This window comes from Macaca mulatta, chromosome 4 (genome assembly GCF_049350105.2).
Source record: "Macaca mulatta isolate MMU2019108-1 chromosome 4, T2T-MMU8v2.0, whole genome shotgun sequence".
Lineage (NCBI taxonomy): Eukaryota > Metazoa > Chordata > Mammalia > Primates > Cercopithecidae > Macaca > Macaca mulatta.
In genome coordinates this window covers 48,099,442-48,123,973 of record NC_133409.1, presented here as the reverse complement: position 1 = coordinate 48,123,973, position 24,532 = coordinate 48,099,442, and the positions used below count along the sequence as shown (strand labels likewise).

Genomic DNA, 24,532 nt, shown 5'->3' with positions numbered 1-24,532 from the left:
CTTCATGAGCTTGTTAGTGCACAGGTTGGACTACATGGTAAAGATGGCCAAGAAGACTAGTTTAGATTTTGTTCAAAGCATTAGCAATGGTAAAAGTGATCATATATGATAATAAAGAAAAGGACAAAATATACAAAGTTGATACTTCTGTAGAAACTGTTATGCCCTATTTTTACTTTTATTTACTTTTTTTTTTTTTTGAGACGGAGTCTTGCTCTGTCACCCAGGCTGGAATGCAGTGGCACAATCTTGGCTCACTGCAAGCTCCTCCTCCCTTGTTCCCGTCATTCTCCTGCCTCAGCCTGCCGAGTAGCTGGGACTACAGGCACCCGCCACCACGCCTGGCTAATTTTTTGTGTTTTTAGTAGAGACGGGGTTTCACCATATTAGCCAGGATGGTCTTGATCTCCTGACCCTGTGATCCACCCACTTCAGCCTCCCAAAGTGCTGGGGTTATAGGCCTGAGCAACCGCACCCAGCCTATTTACTTTTATGTTTTTATTTGAGACAGGGTGTTGCTCTGTCACACCCGCTGGAGTGCAGTGGTGCAATCTCAGCTTACTGCAGTCTCAACCCCCTGGGCTCAAGTGATCCTCTCACTTCAGCCTCCTGAATAGCTGAGACTCAGGTGGCCCATGCCACCATGCTCAACTAATGTTTGCATTGTGTGTGTGTGTGTGTGTGTGTGTGTGTTTGTGTGTGAAGATGGGATTTGGCCACGTTGCCCCGGCTGGCCTTAAACTCTTGGGCTCAAGTGACCCACCTCCCTCGGCCTCCCAAAGTGCTAAGATTACAGGTGTGAGCCACCACTCCTGACTTACGTCTTCTTTTTAAATACAGGCATTGTGTGGCATATCCTTATAATAGAATTTTTCAAAAGTGCTTAGCCCTCTTTGCATTTCACCACTTCATTTTCTCCTATCTTGTTGGATGGTTCTTGGGATCAGTGGCACTCGTTGGGAATCATTCTAACTTTCCCTGGCCTTGTGCATTCTTTGGAGCTGTCCCTGTGGCCTATTCCTCTCCACTGTTGCTGTCTAGTAATACAGGCTCTCATCACTGCACCTGTCTACTATGGAAGCTTCTGTCTTGAATTGATCTCAAACACTGCTATCAGATTAATTTTACAATAACTTTCTTTCTGCACCCCTCTTTCCTGCTCAAAGTTCTTCAGAGGGTCTTTATTATCCGTAGGATGTGAGGTAGCTTAGAGCCACAAAAATAGCACAGGAAGTGGAATCCAGAGACCCGTTTTAAATTGCTTGGCCTTTAACTTGCTTTGTGACCCTGGAAACATTACTGTTCACCAAAACTCCTCAAATTTATCTTTATTAACTGTCTTAAGTTCCTCACCTCTCATATATCTTACCAAAGCCAGTGGTCTTTCTTTGTCTTCATCTTCTCAACTCTTAGCAACATATTGAGCAGTTGACCACTCTGTCTTGTTTAATGAAATGCTTGATCCTCCCAGCTTCCATGACAGTATACTTTCTCCCATCTAGCCCTGTCAGTCTTCTGTGCTAGACTTCCCCTAAGTGTTGGACTCCCCTAGGGTTCTATCTAAATCCTTCTATCTTCTTTATCTAAATTCTCTTTCTAGCAGATATCCCAGCATGGTTTAGAATATCATCAATATGCTAATAATTTTCAAAGTTTTATTTTCATTAATGGATCTTATCATGAGTTCTCAACTTGTATTCCTCCTAAATCCATGCACTTGACTGTCTAATGGACATATCAAAGTTGAAATAGGCAAAGTTGAAAGAGAACTATTAATGACTCCCTACCTACAGCTGTGCTCCTCCACCAAACCTTTCCATTTCACTAAACAGAACCATGTTTCAGTAAATCAACCATGTTTGTTGCTCAGACCGTAATTCCAGAATTCATCCTGGATTCCTCTCCTTCCCCAAAGACTCACATTTAATCCAGTAAGTGCTTCTGGCTCTCTCTCAAAAATAAATGCTGAATGTCATGTCTTCTTACTCTCTGCTCTGCTATAGTTTCAATCCAAGCTACCAGCATCTGGCCTTGTATGCTGCAAAAGCTCTTAACAGGCTTCCCTGTCTCCACACTCCCTAGAATAGCCTATTAAATATAAATTATATAATACCCTCCCTTGCTAAAGATTATCTAATAGATTCATTCTCCTTACCTTTAGAATAAAATCCAAGCTATTCACCATGGCCCATAGGGCTCTGCTTCTCTGAGCTCATGTTCCTCTACACACCTCATTCCCAGATAGATTCCAGTCATAATGGCCTTCATTCTGTTCCTTAAACTTGCTGAGCTTGTTTTTGTCCCTGTCTTTGCACTTACTGTTTCTCCTACTTGCAGTGCTTTTTACCTGCATCTCCCCTGCATGGCTCCTTGTCATTGTTCAAGTCTCAACTCAAATGTCCCTTCTTTGGACAGGCCATCTGTGACGCAAGTTTGAGCAGTTTCCTTCATCCATCGGTAGTTTAGTTTTTATTGCATTTTTTACTTCATAGAAATGATCATAATCTGAAATGATCAGCTTAATAGTTGATGTATTTTTTGTCTGACTGTCCCCAGTGTGGACTCCCTGAGGTCACTGACATTTTGTTATTCACCTCTGCATCTCAGTGCCTAGTAGAGAAGAGGTGTATAGGAAGAATTCGTTGACTCATTCACCACTTTGAGCCTGGCTTCCTTATGTGTAAACCAAAGGTGTCAGGACAGGGAACCTCTGCTGCCCTACCTAGCCAGTTTTAATTCTTATCGTGTCTCTAAGCCCTTTGATCCAGTCCAGTTGACCTCGTTAATGTCCTATAAATGGACTATGTTTATTCAGATCTTCAAGCCTTTGCTCATTCTCTTCCCTCCTGAGTGTCCTTCTTTTTGGTCCTTGCTGGCTGCATTTGTCAATAATTTTCCTTCTTCTCTTTTGACTCTACCCGTCATAGAAGAGTGTAATTGTTTTATATATACATGTCTTTCCTGTCCTAATTTTTAGCCCTTAGGCATAGGGCTATGGTTTATAGTTATAACTCTTTTGAACGTCCATGGTGATAGCATATAGGATGTACTCAGTACATGCCTTATAACTCAATGGGGGCGTGCGGTCTTCTGAAAACACTGATTTCAAAACAGTAATCATGCTTAGCCTGCTTACTAATTTATATGGGACAAAAATAGATTTTTTAAAAAAGCAACTAAACAGGTATATCTTTGTTAAGCCTGAGCTGGAGGAAAAAAATCTAAAAATGGAAATTTAAACTTCTGGTTTCATGGTGTTTTGAAAACATTTGTAAGCAACCTTACCGAAGGTTTTGTTATAAATTTTTATTTCATTTAAGTTTTTATATAAAAATATGTTCATGAGTAGTTGAAAAAGGAAGTGAACATTGTTTTTTATTAACTCAGGTTAAAAACTTGAGTTTTTAATTTGGTTCAGTTTGTTCAGGTATTTGGAATTTAGAGAAGCTCTGTGAAAATATCCCGCCTACACGTTTTGAATATCCTCTTCCTGCTTATCTTCAGAACAGCTTGGTTCTTTTAATAGCAAATGGCTGAGTGGAGGGGAACCATTTGTAGTGGGTCAATTTAAGTACGGTGTGTCCTCCCATTTCAGACTGAAGTCATGCTAAGTGCTCAGGGATTGGAGCAACTGTGTGTTCCTTTTGATGATGGTCAGATCCCAGAAAACTCAGTATTTTAGAAGGATGTTGCTCATTCCTTAGATAATTAGAAGAATTATTGGTCAACTTAAAAAGATTCAGGAGCTAGGAAATACCTCATCTATTCTTTTTATGAATATGTTAATTTATTATCATTCTGTTGGAGGCTGTTCTTAAAATTCCCGTGGGCCAGGATAGGAAGAGGTAATGGGGAGAAGGCTTGTTTTTTCATATAATATATGAACCTAATGCTATATGACCATGCCAAATTCAGCATATGCAAATGGTGTATTTCTGTCAATACAGAGTGGCTGGAAAATGTGTGCTCAGAATTGAAAGTAATCATATATTCCATTCATGGATTCATTGGTTTCTTTTTTTTAATTTTTTTTCTTATTATACTTTATGTTCTAGAGTACATGTGTGTGGTACTGGTACTGAAACAGAGATATAGACCAATGGAACAGAACAGAACTCTCAGAAATAATACCACACACCTACAACCATCTGATCTTTGACAAACCTGACAAAAACAAGAAATAGGGAAAGGATTCCCTATTTAATTGTTTTCAAATAATTTAGTCAAATATACTTACAATGATTTTTTAAGTTTTAATAACATAAAAGACAGTATAGCCCATGGTAAATCATGGTGTACATCATTTACTAGTCAATAGTATTGGTGTTCAAAATAATGTTGGTGATTGGATTAATTCTCAGTCCATCCCAGAATTTGCTGTTTTGAATAAATAGCTTGTTTTTAAGGCATCCACTTGTTTTGGGAAAGTAGAGATAAGAAAAAAAAAGTCTGCTTCTTTAAATATCTTGTTTAGATTGGGGGCACACAGCCATTTTTTTTTCTAGTGAATAGATATAAAGGATTTCCCAAAAGGTGGCTGCGACTTTGCACAGGAGAGCAGGAGAGCTGGAGAGCTGTTGGTACATATACTGCTGAGTGTTGAAGACAGGTGAATCTGTTCTATGTTTCTGTGCAGCGGGCTCTTGCTGGGGTCAAAGCTGTGTGGTTTCTGTAAAAAAGGGTTGCTGTGTAATGCTTTAGAATTGGAATTGCAGATTCTTCTTGTGAGGGGAATATTGCGGTTATGGGTAAAAGTTGTATCTTATTGTTGCCCTTGTGACCTTGTTAGATCCTTTGGATAATTAATACTTCCAGAAGTTGGGATTGTAGATACTGGGAATATAGAAAAACAATAGCCAAATCAGTCAAAAAGGGTGCTAACTATTGGGCTAATACATTGAAAAGCGTCCAGTGGGAAATTTATGAACTGTGAGAAACCCAATACTGCATGAAATCATAACTTCCTTTTATGATCCTCAATTGTGGCCATTAAAGGGCTAACTTCTGTTGCAGAAAAGAGGTAGCTAGTTAGTTCAGATCTCTGGATTTAGGTAAATCACACCATCTCTTAGTTTTGGTTTGGCAGGATGTCTTGGACCTTTTCCTTTGGTTGTTAGATAAAGACATGTGAGGATGGACTCTGTGACATTGCATGGTTTTCTTCCGGGAGAGCTCACTGGCTTGCAACCGCCCAGATTTATCAGCAGCTGGAGTTTCACCTAATAATACTGTGGTTTGCACCAACCATTTGCTGGAGCAGAAAAAGACGGCATCAACTTACATTTTAAAATAAACTGACTTTGAAAGGTTTTATGAAATCACGATCCATTTTGATTAGTTTTTGCCAGCAACTGCCTGTTAGGCTTTGTTGGTCTTTGCCAGCAACTGCCTGCATTAGGCTTTGTTGGTCGTAACTGTTTAGGAAAGATTTTTTGCTGCTTTATGGAGGCGATTCCAAAGACTCATTGTTCCAGACATCGGACATCCTTATGTTATTCAGGTCTGATGATATTTGATCTAACACAGATTAATTACTAGGCTTTCAGTGAATAATTAACCATTTGACCTGTTCCCAAGTTATATACTCACTGAGTTAGAAATGATTTCCCCAACTACTAAAGATAAGGAAGGTTATTCCTGGTTTCACAATGTCCCCATTGTTACTGACTTGTATGTGTGAGAGACATCAGCTGATACCTACGCATTGGTCCAGCTACTCAGTCAAACCACTTCCTGGGGTTTTCTCGGGTAATGGCAGTGATTCAGAAGACACCACAGAACTTTCTGAGGACTGTTCCCTGTGTGTTACTCTGGGCTGAATGACTGGGAACTGTCAAGTTCAAAAGGAGCATTTTTTGTTGTAGTGCTATTAAATTTGTGGTTTGCTTTTGCTCAAAGTTGCATTTCAGCTGAATTTAGGGTTGCTTGTCTGTGTGCCATTTATTTTATAGTACCTAATTTCCATCAATTAACCATTTCATGCCTTAGTTGAGTCCCTTTTAAAGTCCTGTATTAAGCCTGGGGGGGGGGGGGGGTTAGGCAAACTAAGTCATTATAACTGCCTGCAAGGGCTAGTAGCAACTAGGGAGAGAAGAGGTAAAAATGGATAGGGGCCAAACAGGGTATTAATGCAAACATATGCCATTGTACTTTTCTACTTATGTATTTTTGTGATTTTTTTTACTTCTGGTCTCTTCACACAGTGTGCTCCATAACGTAAATTTTGTATTTCTAGGATTATATTTATAATATAAAAATGCAGATAGAATTTTTTAAATAAAATTTTTGTTTTGTTTTATGGTCTTCCTTAAAAGGAAAATATTTCAAAATTATTTTGGAATCAAAAGCCATGTGTTCTTTTCTAGTCCTTCAGAAGTTCCAAAATTGCAGTTTTGGTTGTAGAATGAATAAGCAAGAACCCTGGGCACTAGTTCTCTCTTTGGTTACTCTGACACTTGGCTTACCTTTTTCCTTCCAGTATTTGCACATCTTTTACTCCCCTTATGGCTGGATGATCCAGTCTAGTGAGATAATGTATAATGGAAACATTCTGTAACCTGGAAGTTATTATGAATAAGCATGTATTATTATTACCATTATTTTCACGTATTCACTGATTGCATTATCTCACCAAACATACCAGCAATTCACTTCTGCAGTGTCAGAGATGATTGTAAATATCTCAGTGGAGAAGCGACTTTCTTCTTGAACTTAAGAAAATCACTGGTAGAACCATGTTTTAGGCAAAATGTTGGTTTCACTGGTCCTGCTATCAGTGTCCTGACCAAGAGAAAGTTGGGAAGAGTAGGTTTACAAAGCGAAAAGATTCAGTATATCTATGTAGTATGGTAATTGTACATTGCTTGGCTCTCAGCACACTGTGAGATTCACTTTACAAAAATTGGTATTTGGTTTTAGAAACAACTCTATTTTTAAAATGGGAGGTTGTTTGTGGTAGGGGTTAAGAGTGTGGGCTCTGGAATTAAATGGTCTTGCCTCCTGTCCTGGTTCCCTGAATTCTAGCTTTGTGAAAATCAGGTGAGTTTTAAATCTTTTTGTGCTTCACTTTTCTGCTGGTAGAACAGGGATGATTACTATATGGTAGGGTTGTTGTGAAGCCTAAGTGAAGTAATGCACCCAGAGCACTTGCCACTCAATACAGATTATAGGAAGAAATAGAGTTCCATGTTAAAGTGATGGAATGTACCATTTGCGTCTCCCAGACTGTTGTAGATTCTATCGGATGGGATTTGGTTGAGTTTGATGACCTGTCTCTTGAGAGGAAATAAAAGGGGGCAGGAGGATGCTCATGGAACGTCAGGGAAAGAAGAAGGAGAGGCCCTGTTGTACATTCCGCAAAAAACAAATTCATGTGTTTTATGGGGCCTGCCAGTTTATAAAGTTCTTTCATGTACATTGATTTCATTTAATCCTCCCAACAACACCTGTTTTACAGATATGTACACTGAGCCTCAGAGACACTCAAGGACTGGCTCACAGGCATGTGGTCAGTGAGTGTATGGTGAGGAAGCCGACCTCCTGGATTCTGGACATATTTCTTCATTCCAACCCACGGGTCCTTCTCTGCTGTATAAAAATGTTCAAGTCAGTAATAACCTTTGGTGCTGAACCGCAAAGGAGTGGCAGGGTGTGGGCTGCTGCAGACCCAGGTGGGTCTTGATGGGATCCAGGGACCTTCTGTCTGTGATATGTAGAACATGAATGCACAGCCGTTCAGTGGTCACTGCTGCCAGATGGTTTTAAGAGTCCCCTCCCTGTCTCTTTGTGGCCTCTGAGTGAGGCTTGCATTTCAATCTCTGTGAAGGGCCACTTTGGATCAGTGTTCCGTGGGAGAAATTAAGGCTCAGTCTTCTCCTTTTGCTAAGAAGGAAGGTAATGAGCATCTATCTAATGGTTGAACATGTGTGTGTTGTACAAGATTAATAGTATTAATTCCCTTTCAGTCCAGGCCTTTTTGGGTCACTGTGTCAATAAAATGAAGTTGGAGAGTAGAGTAAAATAATTAATGTATATATAATGTAACACTTAATTTGATTTAACTGGTTAATCTTATTGTAATTCAGTATATATTTTTAATACATTTTAAATTTGAAAGTGGTGATATACTTTTACATTTATTTCTTTCTGTTCTGAGATTATAAATAGCTCTACAAGTTGGAGTGCCCTATTTGTCATGTTAAAAATCAAGTGAGATAAGTTGTGGGAAAGTGATCAGAGAAAATTCAGTATAGTACTTCAGAATTTTTAAAATACTGAGAACAAATTTTAAAATTAGATAATTATTTCATACATGTTAACGTGTAAAGATTGAATTGATTTGGGTATTACATTCGAACACATTATTTTTATGAAATCATTTTTCACTCTGAGTCAGAAATTTGTGTGTAGCTGATACTATATATATTTATCAAATAAATTTGTTTTTATGGAGTAAAATTTTGATTAGCTATAATACACATTTTTCGCTACATGCACTTCATTTTTCAGGGAAGAGGTAGGTAACTGGAAGAAAGCATGACATACTGTCAATAATTTATTTTTTAAAGCAACATCTAGGCCAGGATTTCTTAACCCTTGCATTGTTGACGTTTGGTTCCAGATAATTCTTTGTTTTGGAGGGGCTCTCACGTGCAATGTAGGATGTTTAGCAGCATTCCTGGCCAGCTACCCAATAGATACCAGTAGTTTTCCCTCTCCCCAGTTGTGACAATCAAAAATGTCTTCAGACATTGCCACATATCCCCTAGGGGGCAAAATCACCCTTGGCCGAGAACCACTGATCTAGGATTTTCAACATTATATTTAAATCTTCTACCTAAGCTGAATCTATATTATTCTACAAATTTGAATCAATGTTCAGACTTACACTAAAAAGGAGAAAATGCCATACTTATAGAGGCAATACTTATCAATTATGAAAAATAAGATTTTTCAACAATATGGGTTAGGATAAGTGTTTTCTGATTAACTCTCATTTACCATAATATAATCCAATTAACCGGAATTTCACACATTTGAAATAATGTTTTATTTCCTTATTTTCTTTCAAAATAGATATAGTCCCCTGATTCTGAATTAATTTATAATAATGATCTGGATAGGGCTTTTTAAAAACTTTAAAAGAAGGAAATATTATTGTAGTTTGCCCTATATTGAATTAGATCATTCTGTATATTCCTCATGCACATACTGAAAAGTTTAATTGCCTTTGTAGGTGGGTGTGTGTCTTGATGTATAAGGATTTGTGCAACATGAGCTGAAGAGTTAGATTTCAGAAGTCCACTAATGAACTTTTTCATGGACATTTTAGCATAAGGAGACAAATAGACACACTTGGTTATTAATTATTATAGGGATATAGACATTTCACTTGGCCCGAGATTTAAGTGATTGCTCTTTAAAATGTGTTTTGCTCATGATAGAATGTATTTTTGTTCTTGTGAACCATGCACTGAAGCTTTAGCCAATCAGAGGAAGGAATTTACTGTACGGTAAAAGGAAGTATTTGTTCCGTTATTGTAGTATGTGGCCTCTTGCCATTTTTGATAAAGGATTGAAGTGTTGTGCACCCAAAGTCTGCTACCCTCTTGACCCTTCATCAATCATCAGCTGGACTATGAGGTTAAGTGAACTGTAGCCCGGTAGGATACCTATTGTCCAAGCATTGTGTAAATCTTGAAAGCGGAAATTACTGACACAGCAGTCTTGCAATGTGATCTTTCTAGTTTTAAGATTATATGCGTATTTTTCCTTTCTGTTGCTAATCTATGCCAGATTAGAGGTATAAAATGACAATATATAGGACTTGAAGTCGTGTTATTCAATGCGTGACCATGAAACTGTTGGAAATTTATTTTTATTTGCAAGAATAGGAACTTATGCAAAAATAAATGACCTATTCTAGCACAGCGTTTCAAGAAATTCATATGGGATCCTATTGGAATTTTTTATTGCCTTAAAACCATTAGGATAGCAACCAAGGCTTGCATGCTAATCCACCTTTATTAATTCATTAGTTACTGAAAGCATATATTTGTCCACATGTTTTCTAAGTAACTGGCAGCATATGCAAATTCTTTTAGCACATATCCTGTTTTTTTGATTGGCTCAGGAAAACTTTATAAGAGCTATGTCCAGCATTCACAGCTTTATGTCATATCGTCTCTGTATTTATGCCACCTTCTTAAACAAGTAGAGTAATATATCAGCTGCAGCTGTTGCTGACCAAAGCTGTCACTGAAGTGGGTGGAGGAAGAGTCAGAGATAATGTGTTCAGATTCTGTGTACCAAAAGCATATCTGTTGCAATCAATCTGTGACGATAACAACTGACTTGTGGAAGGCAGTTCAAGCCATATACTTTTTTATCTTTGACTGAACATATAGTAGATTAGGTGCCATGGTGATAAATGCCACTGATAGTTAATACAATCTGGTTGAGTATATATATGATTGCCTGGCTCGTATAATAGGAAATACCACTGATGTGTAGTCTTCACCAGGTTTGGCCACAGCCTTCCTGTAAAGTTATTAACACAAAAGTTGATACTTAATAGCATACAAAGAAAAAAAAAAACAGACAATGAAAGTACCTAATAGCAAAAGAGTAAAATCCTTATTTTCTGATATAAACAGACAGTGATGCTTTCTAAATAAGTGCATTTGGATTAAAAGAAATATTCACACTAACACACACATCCAATTCTTTATTACAAGAATTGTACCACCGTACTTACCCGGAGCAGCTTAGAAATACTGGAGTCAGTACCTCCCTACCTAAGATTTCTTATAACCCTCTGGATCCTTACCCTTTGTCAGCTTCTCCTGTTCACCAGTTTACCACAGGGAGGACTGAAAATTTACCTGTGAATTTTCCACTGAAAATTCCCACTGGAAGATTGTAGCTTAACTTTTATTTTCTTTTTCACTTTTTATAAAGATAGTTCATGGCAAAGGGAAATTGTATTTTAGCAGTTAGAAAGGGGTAAGTAGCCACACTGGCCTGAGGCTCATTGCACTTTCACCCCATTAGGGTAAAATGAAATCCTGATGTGGTCAAATCAACTAAGGGAGAGACCGACCTTAAAGATAAAGAGAAAGCCCTTTCCACAGCTTTATATATTTATCCTTTCCCCAGTAATTCTCCTCGTTGTCCTTAGCATCAAAGTACCTATTTCTTTTGGAATTACTATTCTGCCTCATAAAGAGAATCTCCAAGACTAAATGCTCATTGTATAGAAACTTAAAATTAAAGGTAGGCACTTTGAGATGGATCTACATACATGGGAGAAAGAGATAATAAAGGAGTGAGGAGTTAGCACTGACCTAACTCTACGAGAAAATTTCACAGCAGAGGTGGAATTTCAGGAACTGTCTACTAATGGGAAATAAGGGTTGTATAAAAGGAAGAAAAATTAAGTATGGCCAAGTATCGTGCATCAGTGATTATGCTCAGTGATTTATTAGTAGCTAACATCTATTGAGCACTTACCATCTGCCAGCCAGGAGTGCTTTATGTGTATTAACTTATTTAGGTTCTCAACAAGTTTTCGAGGTTGTTGCTGATATTATCTTCATTTTACAGTTGAGGGAAATGAGGCACAAGGAAACTAAATAACTTGCCCAAGGTTCTAGAGGGCATTAGAGGCAGAGCCAGGATTAGAATTCAGAGAGTCTGATTTAGAGCATGCCTCTTCACCAGTGCAGCATACTGCTTACCTAATTTAATTTCCACTTCAGCCCTCCAAAACAGGTATTTTCTTCTATGTACAAACTTTACAGATGAGGAACTCAAAGCCTAGAGAGGTTAATTTTGTTAAGGTCATCCAGCTGACCAATGGTAAAGGAAGGATTCGAACCAAGGTCTGATCCTCAAAAGTCTGTGCTTTATCACTGTAAGAAGAGGCTGTCTTGGGATGGCCTAGAAGTGTAACTGACAGAGGAATCCAGCTCCTTCCTTATAAGTTAAGATTATTAAAAAGCCTGAATAGGTTGTTCCTAACTCGTCCCAAGGCAGTAGAGCTGATGTTTACTGAAGTATGTGAAACCCTTTCTGGTTCACCTCTATCTCCTACAAATTGTCTGCCTGTCATTGTCCTAGGTCATGTGCTTCATTTCATTTGGTGTGCCTCTTTTCAATGTACTGGGCTGTTCTGTTCCTGTTTATAAATCTTTTAAGTGTGCACATTAAAAAAAGTAATTAAAACGTTATTATAATTTATAGTATGCCTGAAGTCAATTACCTAATTAAACTTCAAGAGAGAAGAGATGGTAGGTTCATTGGCATTTATTAAGTATTACTGTATTAATTATGCAGGAATTTTGAACTAAGTAAAAGAAAAAAGTACTAGTAACATTATTCCTTCAAGTGTTTCCTTTTTCGCTCTTCTCAGTTTCAGACCTTCAGTAGTTAGTAGCATAATCCTAATGTCTCTTTTGGCTAATTTTTAATGAAATTAGGATTTTTATGTCTTTCACTCAGCATTTTCTTAAAATGCTCCTGACAGCGTTAATGTGCATCATCCCACATCCTAACTGAATAAGCAATTAGAAGCACAATAGAAAACAAAATTTGAATTCATGGGTTATACATAGCCATCCAAATTCTATCTTGGAGTATAAAAATGGCAGCATATTGGATGTCTGGAATCATTCAGAAGAGATTTGGTTTTCCTAGAGCAATAGTAGCTGTCAAGAGACTTATTTTCTTATTAAGGAATAAAAAAACAACCACAACAAAAACAAAAACAAAATTCACGTGGCCAAGTAAACTAGGCTGTAATAAATCTCTTGCTGGAAGAAACTATTTTTGAAAATCTGTTTTTGAATTCTAAGTGCTAGCACGTGTAGGTAGTAGACATAGATATAGACATAGTTAACTTTTGTTACATGAGAATTGATGACTTGGATAGATGTTTCAGCCCCTTGGGACGTCACTGCAGTTTGTAATAGAATTGGTTGGCTATATGAATTCTCACAGGGTTAGGACTTTCAGGGAATGGAGAATTCTGAGGGACATGATTTAGTGTCATCAATGTGAGTGAAAGGTTTGTGTAGTGAATTTTCCCTACCCTGTGTTTATTATTTTGGAGGATGAATAGAATTAAAGTCTCTAATTCTCAGAAGCAATCCTTTAAAAAGAAAGGCAATAAAATAAAGGCATTTAACTGAGATACATATGTAATAGCAAATGTATATACCTCAAAGTTATTAGGTGCTCAAAAAATTATTGAGTAAACAAGTGTTTTGTGTAGACTCCGGTTTTCTTTGCTCCTCTATGTGCATATACAATAGCCTCAAAGGATAAACAGTTTTCTTATTAATATTTATTATTTTTCACTAAGTCATAAAAGTTGAGTTGACCTGTAGTGTACTTGAAGTATTAGTAATAGTCAGGAAGTTAAAATGTGGTTGTCAGTTTCTTTGGAAAACTTCATTCTGAGTGATAAGCTGTGATGTTGAGGAACACAGCTCTTTCTGCTATTGTGAGAGCAGCACTTTACCCTCCGTTTCTAGGCTGTTCCTAGAATTCTTGGTTAAAGGTACCTCCAGGCTCCAGCTGACACTCCTGTAGGCTGCTGGTGATGGGGCTGGGAGTTGAGCAGGAGGTGACATACAGAGAGCCAGCCAAAGCAGGTTTTAGTTCAAGGCTTCTGGACTGAGGGGGAGAGATAGACAAAAGAGTAAAACACTCAACAAGGGTAGCAGAGAGGAAAGAAAGGACACCCCCTACAGCCCTTTTGCTGGCCTGGCTGCTTACTGGGTGGTCTTTCCAATGGTAGGGGCAAAGGTAAATCATGCACATTTAATTTGAAAATTGCTAACACACATATCCTCTTAATATGATCTTTGTTTACAGCAGTATAAACATTTCTCCACATGGAACAAAAGCTACATAAAATAATAAGCATGAGATGTAAATAAAGATTTTGCTTATAAGTGTGTTTTTGGGACTTGTGGACTACAAATATTCCTTGAATCAGTGCTCACTGGAATGTGAACTTTCCCACAGAAAGAAGTGTGTCTTATTCCTTGGAGGATCCTAGTCTCTGTCCGAGAGATTCATACAGAGCAGGGACCTCAAAATGCGCAATATTCAAAAGCATAGTTAGATGAATGTAGACGTGAGGTGTTGTGAAGACTTTGGTATTTTTCATTTACTTTCAACCTGGCATGACATTTACTATTGAATTTGACCTCTTCTCTAAACTTATTTTATTTCCTCTTTCTTTCTGAGAACTCAATTAAAATCTCTTAAAAAATTCATAACTTGATATTTGCTGTGCCCTATCTTTAGAAATATTTTGTAATATTTTATCCTATATGCTTTGATTCTTCAGGAAGCAATATCTTAGAAAATCTATTTTTTTGTATAGTAATTGTTAATAGCCATTAGTAATTTAAAGAAGTTAATTTGTAATTTCCAAAAGGATCTGAGATTTTGAAAGAAAAACAGTCCTAATATGTTAATGTCAGGAACATTGGACAAGGCAGATACAAAAGATTTGGTTTGTATCTAGGATTTACATTAAAGTAACCCAAACTGCTAAAATTGGTAGTTTGTTTTAACATATAGTTTTGCTATAAGAGGTTTCATATTAAATTTCGTGGTGTGTTATGGAGCTGTGAACAGATAATTTATTTAAAAAAATGCAACAGAATCTGTTCTTGCCTTTTTTATATATTGCATTTGCTACATTAGCAAATCTATTATGTATTATGTAGTATATCTATTATATGTAATTATATATTTTATATATATTATATATAGTACATAATATATGTAATATATAATATATTACATTTTATATAACATATAATACATATTACATATAACATAACATATATTACATATAACCTATTATATGTAATTATATATTACATATATAATAGGTATATTACATAATATATAATAGACTTGCTAATGTAGCAAATGCAAAAATTGTGTATGTGTATCTATATACGTGTGTGTATGTACACGCATACACAATTTTTGAAACTGTCAAAGGTAGGAGAAATTGGGAGAAATTGTTTGAAGGAGTGACACTTATCTTTCACATCTGGAATCTAGTACAATACATTTGCTTTATTCTTGTAAATATGTTAGTCGAACACACATTTTGGGTATTAGCGTTTATTCTCTGTAGTGTAAAAAGAGAATGTAGGGCTGCTAACAGATTCCAGTATAAAAGATTGATAATAGAGTCTTAACAAATTGCTGGGCTGGTGTGCCACTCTAACTTTATAAACCTGAATTTCCCTGAAAAAAAAATTTAAGTAACAGTATAAAACTTCACGTGCTGCTTTGTCGTCGTTGTTGGTTTTAATTATTACAGCAATCAGTAGCTCTCAAGCTATTTCCCCCATTGTCCTGCAGCTGTCCAGAATAGCCAGCTGTTCTTGCAGGTGGACCAAATTCTAATCTCTGGTAAGGCTTCCACCCGGACTGGTGTGCTTACCTACCATTTCTTTCTTAGGAGCCCACTTTGAAATGGAATCCTTTTCTAAACAGAAGTTCCATACACTGAGTTTTATCTATTTATAATTTGGAAGTGTGGGACTGACAACTTTGAACTTAGATGACATTACATTCTTTGGAGGGAGAGGGCAAATTTTAAGGGCATTTACGTGATGATTTGGAAAGAAAGCCCAAACAGATTCTTTTGGAACGTTAAATTTGGGGTATTACCATTTCATACTAATTACTTTTTACCAACAGTCTGATGGGAAAAATGTGCATTTGGGTTTAAAATAAATTCCGTTAGTATATGGTGCTATTCTACTTTATCCAAGGATACCTTCAAGTAACAGAATTACTTCTTTGCTCTGGCATGTTGCTTATAGTTCCTCCAATGTTATTACCTCATAGCTCTGGTTTCCATGGGAAGGGACAATATGTTTTTCATATATAAAATCTGGTTTACTCATCTCAAGTCATTAGTACCTATGTCAAAACTTCTCATTATTAGTAAATTTCATCTTATATATGAATCATACGGGAGAAGGCCATTCCAATTGATCTGTCAATGAATGGGGAAAGATTTTGCTACTTGGTAGTAATATATAAGACAATGATTATGTTATTTACAAACATACATAACCAAAGAGGTCTGTTATTTTAGCCTGTGTTTTCCTTTGTGAATGAGCCTCAGCATTTGAATATGTTGACAGTATTGTCTTCAGGTGTTACTTGCTGGCATGTCATTCTGTTGTGATGTTTCTGTTATCTGATGTATGCATGTTCGTGTACTGTCTAAGTAGATTTTAACTTCCTTGAAAATAGATGTGTGTCTTCTGTGAAATGATAGTTGACTTAATTTCTCTTTCTCTTTTAGTTTTTCCAACATTAAATAAGGAACATGGGAATTAAAGAAGCTTTCTCTCATTTTAAAAAGTCTATTGCTTAGACAAGTTGCAAAATTTGTGCGGAATAAAGCTACTATAAAGTTTGTGCAGCAATGGATAGCCTGTAAAGCAGGGGTCCCAGCACCCAGGCCACGGATCACTAGTGGTCTGTTGCCTGTTAGGAACTGGGCTGCACAGCAGAAGGTAAGCGGAGGTGAGCGAGCATTACCACTTCAGCTCCACCTCCTGTCATATCAGCACTGGCATGAGATTCTCATAAGAGTGTGAACTCTATTGTGAACTGTGCATGCCAGGGATCTAGGTCACTTGCCCAAAGAGAATCTAATGCATGATGATCTGTCACTGTCTCCCATCACCCCTAGATGGGACATCTAGTTTTCCTGCAGGAAAACAAGCTCAGGGCTCCCATGGATTTTATACTATGCTGAGTTGTATAACTATTTCATTATTACAATATACTAATAATAGAAATAAAATGCACAATACATTCAATGCGCTTCAGTCATCCCAACCCCCCACCTGCCGCCAGTCCATAGAAAAATTGTCTTCCATGAAACTAGTCCCTGGTGCCCAAAAGGTTAGGGACCACTGTTGTAGAGCTTTAGAGTATGAATGTACATATTAATAATTTTTTTTTTTTTGAGACGGAGTCTTGCTCTGTTGCCCAGCCTGAAATGCAGTGGTGCGATCTGGGCTCACTGCAAGCTGCGCCTCCCAGGTTCATGCCATTCTCCTGCCTCAGCCTCTCGAGTAGCTGGGACTACAGGTGCCCGTCACCATGCCTGGTTAATTTTTTGTATTTTAATACAGACAAGGTTTCACCATGTTAGCCAGGATGGTCTCAATCTCCTGACCTTGTGATCCACCCGCCTTGGCCTCCCAAAGTGATAATTTTTTTAAATTCTTGAAACAAATGATTAAAAAAATACATATATTTTCCTTACATCAGGAGTTCATTTAAGTGTTTATCACCTGGATTCTTCTTAACATGAGTGGGAGTGATATGAAGTGAATGCATGTACATAACATATAAGGGTGATTGTGGCTCGGTTTTTTTCATATCTTTTTTACAGTTCAGAAAAATGTTGGAAGTCTGAGGGGATAGAGATCTTTGCTGAATATCTGCCTTTCCTTTAAAAGGAAAACTTACAGGAGAAAAAAAGATTTAACACTTTCCCTACTGTGAACTTTAACAAAAATGAAGATTTTGATTTTACTTAGAATTCTTTCTTTTCAGGAACTTTCAAAGGATATTACCTCAACTTCTTGCACAGCAGTACAGCAATAAACATTTCATTTATCATTTTCTTTTCTTTTCTTTTCTTTTCTTTTCTTTTCTTTCTTTCTTTTTTTTTTGTGACGGAGTTTTACTCTTATTGCCCAGACTGGAGTGCAATGGTGTGATCTCGGCTCACTGCAACATCTGCCTCCCGGGTTCAAGTGATTCTCCTGCCTCAGCCTCCCAAGTAGCTGGGATTACAGGTGCACACCACCATGCCTGGCTAATTTTTTTATTTTTAGTAGAGACAGGGTTTCGCCATATTGGCCAGGCTGGTCTCGAACTCCTAACCTCAGGTGATCCGCCCACTTTGGCCTCCCAAAGTGCTGGGATTACTGACATGAGCCACCGCGTCCTCCCTCATTTATCATTTTCTTTTAAGTTTTTATTTCTTTAGTCTTTGTTTCGACAAGCTTATGTGGGTTTCGTTTTTTTTTTTTTTTTTGAGACAGGGTCTTGCTGTGTTGCCCAGGCTGGAGAGCAGTGGCAGGATCATAGCTCACTGCAGTCCCGACCTCCTGGGCTGAAGCAGTCCTCTCATCTCAGCCTCCCAAATAGCTGGGACTACAGGCATGTGACATCATAAATTTTTAAATTTTTTGTAGAGACGGAGTCTCCCTTTGTTGCCCAGGATAGTCTCGAACTCCTGGGCTCAAGTGATCCTCCTAGATTAAGTCTTATTGCTTTGCCTTTAAGCATATATTGTTGGCTGAGGAAATGCCTCAGACTTTTCTTGTAGGGATCAAAAGTTATAGTATTGGTTAAAAAAAATCAAAGACAGAATGTTTTTCTACCGTGTCTACATAGTTCCTGGCTTCAAAGTGGGTAATCACAAATTATTCATTTAATAACACCCAGCAGATGTTTATTGAGCACTTGTTATATGCCAGGTGTGCTGAGCCCAGTCCTCAAGCTCCACGAATTTATGGATTATAAAAAAGGCAGATGTAAACAAATTGCATACAGTAGATGAGGGTTTCCAGAGAGGTGTGCCCAAGAGAGCAGGTGAGAGGGCTGGTCAGAGTGGCTCATACCTGTAATCCCAGCACTTTGGGAGGCCAAAGTGGGTGGATCACTGGAGATCAGGAGTTTGAGACCAGACTGGCCAACATGGTGAAACCCCGTTTCTACTAAAAATAAAAAAAAATCATCCAGGCGTGGTGGTGGGCACCTGTAATCCCAGCTACTCGGGAGGCAGAGGCAGGAGAATCGCTTGAACCCAGGAGGTGGAGGTTGCAGTGAGCCAAGATTGCGTCATTGCACTCCAGCCTGGGCAACAAGAGTGAAACTCCGTCTCAAATTAAAATAAATAAATAAATAAATAAATAAATAAATAAAATAAGAGAGCAGGTGAGAGGAGGTGTGATAAAAGATAAAGCAGATAAGGGAGGGGGTCATTTATTCTCAAGAAATAGTAATCAAACACTTGCTATTTTCCAAGCACTGTTTAAGGCACTGGGGCTATAGGAGTGAACAGAGCAGTGCTGCGTCCTCTGAGAGCGGGAGACAGATATCTGTCATCCTGCCCAGCACTCATGCCTGTGCATTAATTAGGTAAGGGAGAGGGGGGATCTGCAAGGTGGTGACATTTGCAGAGGGACTAGAGTGAAGTGAAGGGGTCAGGCACCAGGAGCAGCCCTGCTAGAATGTCCACTGCCTTCATATACTTCAAACTCCTCTTGAAAGAAAGGAAATAACATTTCAAAGTGAGGAAGAGAAATGGCATAGTATAAACAGAAATAAGACGGTATGTCTGGGATCTTGATGCTTTATGTCACTATTAGTCACCCAGCCTTCATCAGTAAGGGCTGTTTCCCAAGCCTGGGCTGAGATACTCTTTTAGGGGGAATAGCCCCTCTTCTCCCAACCACCTGTTGCCCTAGGTCAGCTGCAGCATCCCTGCCGGGGACCATGCATAGCTGGGCCATCAGGAGGCCAGTGGTGGGAGACAGCTGCCCAGGGAACACCGGGCCACAGATAAGTTCCCCCACCCAAGACCTGACCCTGGCGCCTCCTGAACAGCAGCCTGCAGCCCCGTGGCTTCCCTGCTCCTGCAGGAGAAGCCACACAAGTCTTAACAAAGGGGAGTCCCCTTCTGGAAAAGAATAAATCTGACCTAAAATTAAACCCGGAGTTTTAATATAAGAAAGTGCTCAGGATTAGGTGTTTACAGCACCTAATCTTCAACAATTAAAAAGAAAAATGTGTGGGTGGGGTAAAAAATAGCAATACCCACACTCTGAAGTTTTTGAGAAAAACAGGAAACTAGTCTTTTTTAACCAGTGATGCCCAGAACTGGTTATTGCAAAGAGGGTTGTTTTTCTAATGCAGTGTGGTCAGCACAGCTGCACCCGAAGTAGAATTCTGCTCATGATGCAGCCGTCTGTGGATTTCTTTAGCTGACAAACCTATAGACAGGCAGGCATAATTATCAGTTCTAACCTGGTCATTATGGCCGGATGGTGCTTGGAAAACAATTTGCACAAGTCCTGAAACCCCGTGAGAACATACAAAATAAGAGCATTTGGCGAATATGCAGTTATTTCCGGGAGTTGTGAATGACTTAGATCTAGGGGCTATACAATAGCTTATTGTAGAAGAACTGTTTGAATTCGCTTTTTATGTGGATTTTTTTTTTAAGTTGACAGACAACATCTGATGGCAAATGACTTTTTTTTTTCTAATTTGCCCATGAACTCAAGCTTCACTTTCTAACAGTGTTTTAGACGTTTTTACCTTTTTGTTTTTGGTGTTTGCTGGTTGGTGATGGTGAAGTCATGATTTTAAAATTGGGGTTACAGAGATGTTATTTCCTGGCCACAGAGTCTCACAAATGCACTATCACCACTACATTTCTGAACAACATGAGAAAAATGATCACAGAGGAGACCATTTGGGCAACACCTGACTAGATTTTTGTCCTTTTGAATAATGTAGAATGTTTTAGAACCCACTTGAAGTACAGTAATCCCCTTTATCTGCATTGTACCTTACACGGAAGACCAGATTGGTCTCAGACCAGTCACTGAGGTTTCCCCTCCACTTCCTGCTGTGGGCTCAGTGTCTTTGGGGAGCCCCTGCTAACCAGAACTCTCTCTCACAGGTCATTTCTTTGTGTCATCTTTCTAAGGATAAAAAGGGGCATTAGACTTTTGAAAGTTGAGTAATATAACCTAGATTTCATTGCTGATTGCATTTTATGGTCTCCAAGCCAAGCATTTGGTTTGTGCATTGAAGGCTTTACGCTTGTCTGTTTGAATCAGACTTTACAGTTATCTCTTTAATAAGTAAATTACTCCCGCTTCTCTTTTGTGAAGTTTGTTTTCAGTGCTTGATCCAGGCAGTGTGCCTGGGCTTAGCAAGGCCCCCTCTCCAGCTGACTGCTGAAGCAGTTCCAGAAAAGGTAGTCGTTACTGCTATTGATTTCTGTAGCACATCGGTCATGTTAGAATTATTTGCAGTGAGGGGGGAGTCAACTTCTTGCATATGCCTTTTAGTTTCACCCCCAATGTACTGTACACTGAAGTCTTCAGTATCTTTGAGTTTTCAGTATCTTGGGGGCAGTGACCAAAGCGAGTCAAAGGAGATTCTTTTCACTTTTTTCTATGAGAATGGTTTGGGGAGAATCCTAGATGTTAAAGTGGTACATGCAGTAGGTGGAACTGGGAGACCTTTTTTTTTTTTTTTTTTTTTTTTTTTTTTAACCCCTTGCTGTCTGTTTTTTAGTGAAAAGTGATGCAGTTACCTGCCATTTCCCCCTTACCAGGATGTGGTAAAAAGTAATGAGATAATGGTTGTCAAGTGCTGTCAAATACTGAAAACAGATATTTTATAAAGTGCAAGCCTTTACTGAAAACAAACAAACCGAAAAACAACAAAACCAGAAAACAAGCATAATTTATCAGAAGGTCTCAAATTTCAGACACATTAAAATCCTGTTGTTTCATTTGGGAAAACATAGCCCTGTGAGGTTGTGATAATGTTGAAATGGCAGTAATAAGAAATGCATTTTATTACTTTCACTTCTTATATATGCCTCCACTATAGTGTATTTTTAATAAGTTTGCATACTCAGATTTTAGAAATCTATGGATACAAATATGATTTTACACTTTCATACTGGTAAAGCCTGAGTCTACCTTTGACACTCTTCCTTTTAAATGGCTCACTTAAGCATATGAACAGAAGCACAGCATAGAAAACTCGTGGGGAGACTCAGGAAAACAGATTCCTTTCTTACTGTAGATCCATGAACAAAACCTCTCAGTAGATATTTCAGTATAGTTGAGAGGTTCCCCAGAACTAATTTGGGTTTCTACCATGTGGTTATAAGTACATAAAGTATTTGCCCATTACAATTAAAGGCTCCTTAAATTCATACTGTTTGTGCCCATTTTGTTTTTGTTTGTGATTTTCGTTATAATACAAAGACAGTTTAAAACACACTGTACTCTTCTTCTTCTGTCCTTCCTAATGAGAAGATGGTGCTCTAGGGATGATGGTTATCTGTACAGAAGATTGTGGCAGAAGAGGCCAGTGTGGAATGATTAGTCCTTTCCCTGCTGTGCACACACACAGATTGGTCCTTCTTTCTCACAGTCAGCATTTCTCATGTGGCCTTCATTCAGCTCAATGGAGGCTTCGCCTATCAAGCTTGGGGCCAACTTTCGCCTTCGTTCAGAAAAGTTGCTCTTGTGGGTGAATTACCACGTGGGTGATTCATCTGTTGTAGCCCACAGACACTCCATGTGGTTAGGACCCTTAAGGAAGCGGGTTTCACAGGCTCACTCTTACCTACTTTCTTTGGAGCCGATTCCCTTCTCTTTACCTTTTGGGAAGAAAACCAGCATGGCGGTGAGAACTGAAAGTGAAGTTGGAGATGACTAAGCCAAACTTTTTCTGCTTTTAGTTGAGGAAAAAAAGGACCAGAAAGAAATTACTTAACGTTCCTTGCCCTGGTCATGGAGTCATTTGTGGTGGAGTGGACCTGAAAGCTGTGCCTGCTTTCATTCTTTTTCCTACATCCGGCCTAGTAGGACTTTTCCCAGGGGGAGATTATTGCTTTAATACTGGGTGGCTGCGAGCATTTCAGGAACGTGTGCGTGTTTCTGGGTTGTCATTTGATGCTTAGGGAGGAATACAGCTGATGTTTATGGAAAAGCTTGAGAAGCAGGATGTGGCATTGGTGGCAGGGTTCACATCCACAGGGGATTTTGTGCAGTGCCTTCCCTGGAAAACTTCAGTTACATTCAGGTGACCAACTTCATACCATGCCCTTTCTGCCAGCCTCCCAAAGTTTAGCCGTCTTGATTGGACATCTTCAATTAAAAAACAAATGTCACACTTTGTAATTCTGAAGAATACTATGGGGGTTTTTTGTAGAATTTCTCTTGGTTGAGCAGATCTTCACAATGAAGTTTGAGTAACAGTCTACAGGATTTTTGTTATAATCACTTGCTTAAACACCAGGAGCACAGTAACATGTACCAGAAAGTTATTGCAGCAGAGTTATAATGTTACCAGTTTTCTTAACTCTAGCATGGTTTGACATTTGGGGCCAGATAAGTCTTTGTTGTGGGCAACTATCCTGTGCATTGTAGAATACTTACCAGCATCCCTGGCCTCTACCCACCAGGGTGCAATAGCACACCCCTTCCCACTCCCAGTCTTGGCAACCAGAAAGAACTCCCCGACATTGCCTAGCGTCCCTTAAGGGGGCAGAATCACCCTAATTGAGAACCACCACAGACTAACAATAAATCTGAGGGGGATTGCACAGCCACCAGCCTGAACCAGGTTTTTATGAATGACACAGAGCTTGAATTTAAGAAACCAGAGTAAGAAACAAAGACTGAACATTACGTGACTAAACAGTGATTATTCCCAGTTAGTGACGGAGTGAATGGTAACCCCAACCAGGGAATTCCCCGGTTGACTTGTGGTCGGAATTCCCTTCTCTTCCTCAATTCTCTTGCCCTCAATTCTAGGACACTCCCTTTTCAAAGGCTGCTCTAGCTTCTGATTCACTTATTTTCCCTGCCCTCTTTTCTCTTCCACTCTTCTGCCATCTCTGTTGCTACCAATGCCTGGACCACCACTGCTGCCCTGACAAAAGACAAGAACCACTGAGATTCTTCCTACTGATGCCCCTGGCCCATCTGTGTCTTCCTATTCTTACTTTGTTATTTACCTGTTAGAGTTTCACCTAGACTTTTATGGTCCTTGTAGGAAAAGGCAGTTTCATATCCTATTGACTCAATTTCTCAGTGTGACTATTTGACAAGAAGCTATGCCATCTAAGGCGGGTAGGTTCTATGTTGCTCTTACTACATTGCGTTAGGCAAATTTTAAATCAGGTTATACAGGCTTTTGAAGGGTGGCCTGGCATGCCAACCAGTATTTATGACATTGGTTCTAGAGGGAAACACATTCCAAATTTCAAATAGTAAGCTTAAAAGTGAACTGTTAGAATATGATTCATTTTAAGTAGGAACTATTCTGGGAGCCAGAAGAACAGGTGCTAGCACCTGTTACAAGTGAATTCTTGTGGAAACCACAGGGAGACCCTCTGGGTAGCCAGCTTAGAGTCCCCCCTCTACTAGGAGTGTAACTTCTCACACTAAGCCCCAAGCTCAGAGGGCAGACAAGCTGGATTAGCTAGAGTTTGCTTCTCTGATGTGGAAAAAAATGGGTATCTGGTAATTTCCTTGGATTCCTTTTGGATATGATCTTGTGTACAAATCTGTGCCAAATGAACTTAGTCTGCCAAGAGAGGAAAATAAAAATACCTTAATCTATGGATCTAGCTACCAGCTGAAGGAAATCAATAAGAAAATAACTGGAATCTTAGCAGATTCTAGAAAAAGTA

General features: G+C 38.7%; 1 protein-coding gene across 10 annotated transcripts in view; it reads left to right on the top strand.

Moving 5' to 3' along the window:
* Window positions 1–24,532, top strand: part of HIVEP2 (HIVEP zinc finger 2) — a 196,981-nt gene that overhangs the window by 68,043 nt on the left and 104,406 nt on the right. The window contains exon 1 of one of the 10 annotated variants that reach the window (XM_028847173.2): window positions 7,334–7,670. The exons of 8 other annotated variants lie outside the window; for them this stretch is intronic. The gene's annotated coding sequence lies outside the window, so the exon portion shown is untranslated. Of the gene's footprint in view, window positions 1–7,333; window positions 7,671–24,532 lie in introns of those variants that run through there. One more of the 10 variants, XM_028847169.2, reaches the window with a different exon arrangement.